The sequence below is a fragment of the Zalophus californianus genome, chromosome 2, assembly GCF_009762305.2.
Source record: "Zalophus californianus isolate mZalCal1 chromosome 2, mZalCal1.pri.v2, whole genome shotgun sequence".
Classification (NCBI taxonomy): domain Eukaryota; kingdom Metazoa; phylum Chordata; class Mammalia; order Carnivora; family Otariidae; genus Zalophus; species Zalophus californianus.
This window is the reverse complement of record NC_045596.1, coordinates 40,478,493-40,485,101: the sequence shown is the minus strand read 5'-3', so window position 1 is coordinate 40,485,101 and position 6,609 is coordinate 40,478,493.

The window sequence follows — 6,609 nt, the reverse complement described above, 5'->3', positions numbered from 1 at the left end:
TAACGATGTAATGTATGGTGATTAACATAACAATAAAAAATTCTCCAGTTTTGGTATTCCCTACTCTTCTGACCAATCATCTCTTACCTTTCTAGCTGGACCATCACTACCACCCCAATCAACCCCTTTGGAGCAGCCAATCTATTGGTCTATCACTTCATCACTGTCTGTTTTTCCACTTGTGTTATGGTCTTTTCTCCTTTTGCAGCTCACTGTAATCAGGTCTATCGCATAGATCCACAACTGCCTTGCCCCCGTCACTTCGCCTTGCCCCTCTCACTCTCTATCTTACTGGAAAAACCCAACGCTGCCTTAAACACAACTTCTTATTTCCCATCAGCACTGATCTGTTGAATATGGCTAGAGAACAGTATGTAACCATGTAGGTGGCTCTCCCAACATTTTTCCAGTCAATCTTACCCGGCGCAACCGTTCCGTTACATTTGTCTGGGTTTTCCCCATTGTCCTGGATTAGTTACTTCAGTGCCTCCTCCATCTCTAAACCTCAAAAACCCCCACCCCTCTTCTCGCTCTCAGATCATGACCACTCTTCTGGTTTGACTGAGAAAATAGAAGCAACTGGAAGAAAATTGCCTCGATTTTTCTTCATTAAATCTATCCACCTACCAGCATCCGTAGCTATGCACTTCGCCTTCCCTTCTGTTCCCCGTCATAATCCTCCACGCTCCCATCTGGAGCCAGCATCCCCACATGTGTGTTAGATCCTGCCCTTTTGGCCCACCAAGGATTTCAGTCAAGTGATAGCCTCTCTCCCCTCTGCATCCACCATTTTTCCTTCTCTTCTTAATCATCCCCATCAGCATACAAACAGGATATAAATTCTCTCTAGTGTTCTTATCCCCTTCAACTAATGTCATATTTTCCTACTCTTTTTTATTGCAATAGCCCATTAAAACTGTCTATTATTACGGTCTCCACTTTGTCACCTCGCGTTTTCAATTCCAATTATTCCATTTCTGGCATTTGCACTGACTATTCCTCCAAGAACACTCTTGTCAAAATCAAATAATAGCCTCTATCTTGCCAAATCCAGTGGTCATTTCTCAGTTCTCACCTTGCATGGCCTCTTAATAGCATTTCACTTGACCATATCCTTCCTTAAACATTTCTTCACTTCGCTTCCAGATCACATCTCTTTTCTGCTTCTCCTACTTCACTGGCCAGTCCTTCCAAGACTATTGATGGTTGGCACATCAGGGCTCAGTTATTGGCTTTAAAAAAAAAAATCATCTATGCTCTTTGTGCTCATTTCCTAGATGCTCTCACTTAGTCCCATGGCCTTGAATACCATCTATACGCTGAAGCTTCCCAATTTATCCCTCTGGCCCTAACTACTCCCCTGAGCTCCAGACTTATAGTCCAGTTCTAACTCAATAACTCGCCTTGTATGTCTATTTGGTATCTCTAACTTCAACTGTTGATTTCTTTCCCCAAACCTGCTCCTTTCCATGTGTTCTCCTTCTCAAAAATCGGCACTTACCTTCCACTCCACTGACCTGCAAGTCATCCTGAACTCCTTTCTTTTCACTGTACTCTGTCCATCATCAAGTCCTATCAGCAGTATCATCGTAATATATCCAGGATCTAATGAAATCTCACCATCTCTATTGTTACCACTCAAGTCCAGAATACCATCATCTCTCCTCCAGTCTTTTGCAATAGTCTTCTAACACGTCTCTCTGCTTCAATTCTTACCCTTACACAATTCATTCATTATACAGAATCCAGAATGATCTCCTTTAATTGGTAAATCAGATCATGCCATTCATCGGAGTCAAGCCCTACAATGGCTTTGTGTTGCATTTAAGAATACAAACTCAGTCTTTATCCATGTTTACAAGGCCCTAATGACCTGGCCCACCTCTCTGACCTCATCCCTGTAACTGTCCCTCTCCTTCACTCTGATTTGGCAACTTGGACTTCCTGCTCTTCTTTGAACATATCAAACGTGTTCTTGTCACAGGAGGGAAATAGGGCTTGTAGAGAATCTGAATTTGCTTTTAGGAGAGACAAAAACTTAGCAGTGTTGTTGTTGATTAAGCACACTGGGTCTCAGAGCTAGAGCTGTCAATCGAATCAAATTGCATTTGCAATCTTATATATATTTGTTGATTGATTGCTGATGAGATAGTGAACTCCGCAGACATGTCTGAAAGGTCATAATCATATCAGACAGTTCCTCAGCTGCTGATAGTAGTTGCTCCTTAGCCAAGGCTGTCTTGATTCAGATTATTTGGGTCACAGTGTACTTCTCTTTTCCAGTGGAACGTGAGACAGAAGATGCTGCTCTCATGATTAATGTATTGATAAACACTCATGAAATCCATCTCTGGGTTATTTCTTAATCAACCCAGGACTCTTCTTTTTCTCGACTCCCTTGTTCTTCCTTTCTCCTGTGGGAAAAGGCCCACATATTTCTTTTCCACTTACTACTTTTTCCCTTCATTCTCATTCTCCTTTCAAAATCTGTTGGCAGAAATTCTGCGTGCCTCAAATTCTAAGCTAGTCTATATTACAGGCAACCTGAGGGCAAAGGCCATGCTTGTGTTGTTCACTGCATTCACAGTACCTAGCACATTGCTTGGCACATGATCGGCATGAATAGTAATTGTGGAATGCACAGATGAATGGAAAATAAAAATTCCCCAGTTTGTAAACAAAAACCTAGCATCTTGTTGTTGTTGTTGTTAGGCTAATAGAGAAAGAGATTCAATCATTGTAGAAATCAAAATGTTTCATTCAGTAAGAAGAGGATTATCATGACAGAAAGGCAAGCAACTGTCCTTGAAGTAACTTCCCAGGAGCGTGCTTTACCCAAACGGTGGAATTTACAACCATCACAGCTGTCATTGTCAAGGGACTTGGTCCTAGGCTTAATAGGCTCTGAAATCGAATTTTATCAACATATGAAGAACAGATCCATTTCTTAAGACTGGACTGACCTTACCCAAACTTATAATAATGACATATGAACTAGAATGCCAATTTATTAGTTTATCATGAGAACTATAATCATCATGAGAATTAGAAAATATGGAGTCTGTATAATCACTACATGCCTGTAGTAGTCCCTCATAAGAAGGTGTATTAAATAAAATGGTTGCTTGATGAATAAGGATAAAAGATGCATTACAACATAGTGATTAAGACTCAGACAGACTTGACTTCAAATCCTGAGCTTGCCACCTTCTAGCTCTGTGACCTTGGGCAGGTTGCATAAGCTCAAATGCCTTAATTTTCTCACCTGTAAAATGGGGATAATAGGGATGCCTGGGTGGCTCAGTTGGTTAAGCATCCGCCTTCAGCTCAGGTCATGATGCCAGGGTCCCTCTGCCTGCCGCTCCCCCTGCTTGTGCTCTCTCTCTCTCTCTGACAGATAAGTAAAAATAAAATCTTTTAAAAACAAATGGGGATAATAATAGTCCATACCTGTAGAAGACACTTTTTGGAATGTCTTCGTAGGTCACTCCCTCTAAGAATAACCACTTTCCCTTTCCCCCTATCTTCCTTCCTTCCATAAACGTGGGCCTTTACTATCCATGTTATGTTATGACCTGGTACCACTGTGCACAGGAAAGTGGGTAAGGGGTGGATTCCTTATTTAGGTGGGGCTAATCAGATTCTCTCACCCAGACATTTGCAATTAGACTCAGAGATCCCATCCGGTCTGGTCTGTTTGCTTGAACGAAGCGATACAAACTCTGGATGGGAGACTGCCATTATAGACTAATGATGCCTGTGCGTGTGCTACCAGAACCAGATGAGGCTGGTCCGTAGAGAGAGGGGAAGGGGAATGAAGCAGACTTGCCCAGAGAAGCAGAAACCAGGACCATAGGCACCAGAGAGAAGCTGGAGCAGTGCCTGCTGGCTCCCTATTCCAGGTCCTTCCGAGGCTCAGCAGCTTTACCCTTTGTGGAGACATTCCTGTGTTCTCTCATAAAGCTCCTCTTCTTGCTTAAGCTCTTTGGGGGTTGGTGTCTGTCATTTGCAACACAGAACCTTGAACAATATAGCACTACATGGTATTTTTTAAAATTTAAATTCAATTAATTAACATACAATGTATTATTGGTTTCAGGGGTAGAGGTCAGTGATTCATCAATCTTCTATAACACCCAGTGCTCATTACATCACGTGCCCTCCTTAATGCCCATTACCCCGTTACCCCATCTAGTGAGAGGATAATATGGTTCTTGTCCTTTTTTAACTTTATGTGCACTACATGAGATTTTTAAGAAGTCAGTAAGTTAGGGAGCACCTGGGTGGCTCCATTGGTTAAGCATCTGACTTTGGCTCAGGTCATGATCTCAGATCATGGGTTCGAGCCCCAGGGTGGGCCCACTTCCCAGGGTGGGCCCATGTTGGGCCCCCTGCTCAACACGGAGTCTGCCTGTCCCTCTTTGTCTGTCCCTCCCCCTGCTCATGCTCTCTCTCTCTCTCTCAATTAAATAAATAAATAAAATCTTTTTAAAAAAGTAAGTTAGTCCATGTAGAACATGCATAATAATAGTATTCCTGCCACTGGGATTGACAGATGGATTCCTCAGTCATGGTGTTCTCTCTCGATAAGGGCTTGGGTGAAGGCTATCAGCAGTTTTCTGGGACTCTTCTTCTTCCCTGCCTCTGTGGCAAACCACCCCCATTCTGCTGGACTCTTGTCTTATTAGATATGATGGCACATTTTATCCATTTCAGACAAATTTTGTAGTGTTAGGTGACTTTGGATTTCTCCTGTGTGATTCATTTTGTGCTGGTTGTACAATGAACTCCAAGATGACCTTTAGACACCTCTCATTTCCAGATTCCTTAAAGACACTTCAGTGCAGTCTCCAAACACTGAAAATAATTTATGTTCTACTTGGCTTGTTGGGTCATGGGTATAGAATAAGCTGAGCAGTCTTAACGATTCTGTTGTCTAATTCTCACCCTCTCCAGATGCATTTATAGATTTCTTAGGGCAGGTTATAGGGGTTTTAGCCTGGCTTCTCTTTCTCAGCTGCTCTAATGCCACTATGATTAAGGACTACTCTCTTGACCTCTCCATTAATCTTGGACTCTACTCTCCTGAGAACTTTTCTCAGTGCTATAGGCAAGGGCAATAAAGGAACTTCGAGAATAGCATATAGACCAGTGTGGTCCAAATATTAGGGAACAGTGGGAAGTTGAGGTCTAGAAAAATAGGCTGGGGTCTGTAATGGCACTGCCGTTAAAAACAACACCAGCTCAGATCCCCTGAGGGTGGCAGAATCTCCATGTCAGGGCAGAGATTAACTTGAAGCCTAGATGCTTTCTCTCTCACCATCCCTCAGCAATGACAGCTGCCTCCATCATGAGGGGCAGGAAGAGCCACTGCCCTCCCGTCAGCACCGCCACTTTCAGACATGCTGTTGCCACCATTTTTACTGCTTTTGCTGGAAGCTCTTCAGTCACAAGTTCTCCAGTGTGAAGGACTTTTGATGTCAGTACCATTTTGGAGGCTGGAACAAATTGTTTTCTTACTTGCATGAAAATTACCAGGCTGACATCGTACAGGCTAAAAATGTTCACATAGCAGGACTTCTATAAATAGACCTAAAATACTAAATTGTGTTGAGTGGGATTTCACAACAGTGATCAGATATCTACATATGGTTTGCAAAACTTTTTTTTTTTTTTTTTTATGGAAAAAGTGACCTGCTAAAATATCAAGATGTAGAAGGTTGAGGATTTTCTTGAGGGGGGCAAAAAAACCCCTCACAGATAAAGATTGACATTGTTTTCCTGACCAAGTGAAAGAGCCTAATTCTCTAAAGGGACGATGTCTCTTTGAAGGGTAGTTTAACATAGTGTTCATTTGTTGTGACTTTTTTCTATGTTAAAGGTATAGTTTACTGAAAGAGGATTTTATTTTTTCAATTGGCTGATAAAAATATTTACTATGTTGGCATTTTTATTATATATATAGAAGATAATTTCTAAGGTGATAATGTTCTGAAAACATGACAAATCAGTTGCATTTTGTTCTGCTCCTTGAACTTGAGCCTGTTCTTCTTTGTGATTATATGACCAGGGTAGCTACTAGATTACTAATCTGCTTGTCATTTACATAATTAATATATGTGAGATATATATATATATAAATATATATATTTCAGTTTATCAACACACTGAAACTCAGGCCAAATTTACACTTGCAGAGAGGCAGTAAAACATTAAGGCTTTTCTTTGGATAGTTCAAACAAAAAACCCCCACTAACCAATAGACAGCTAAATATCAAGATAATTGTAGTTAAGCTATTTTAAAATGTACCTGTAGACTGACTAAGTACTCTATTTCATCTTGCTGTAGATGGCCTCACAGGAACATGTACTCGCAAACCTTCGTACTATTATTCTAGTCGGCTGGCGGGCTCTCTGTATATACTGCGTACGTGGTTTTTGCAGTATCTCGGGACAACCTGGAAAACAGGCAAGTAGAGGCAAAGTCAGAAGACAATCCTTGGAGAGGATAACGGGATAGGATGTGAGCCAAGGCTCTGGTGCCACAGAGCCCATTGTTTTCATATCTTTCTGCCTTCTGAGGAGTTCGTGTGTTAGCATATTTCATTC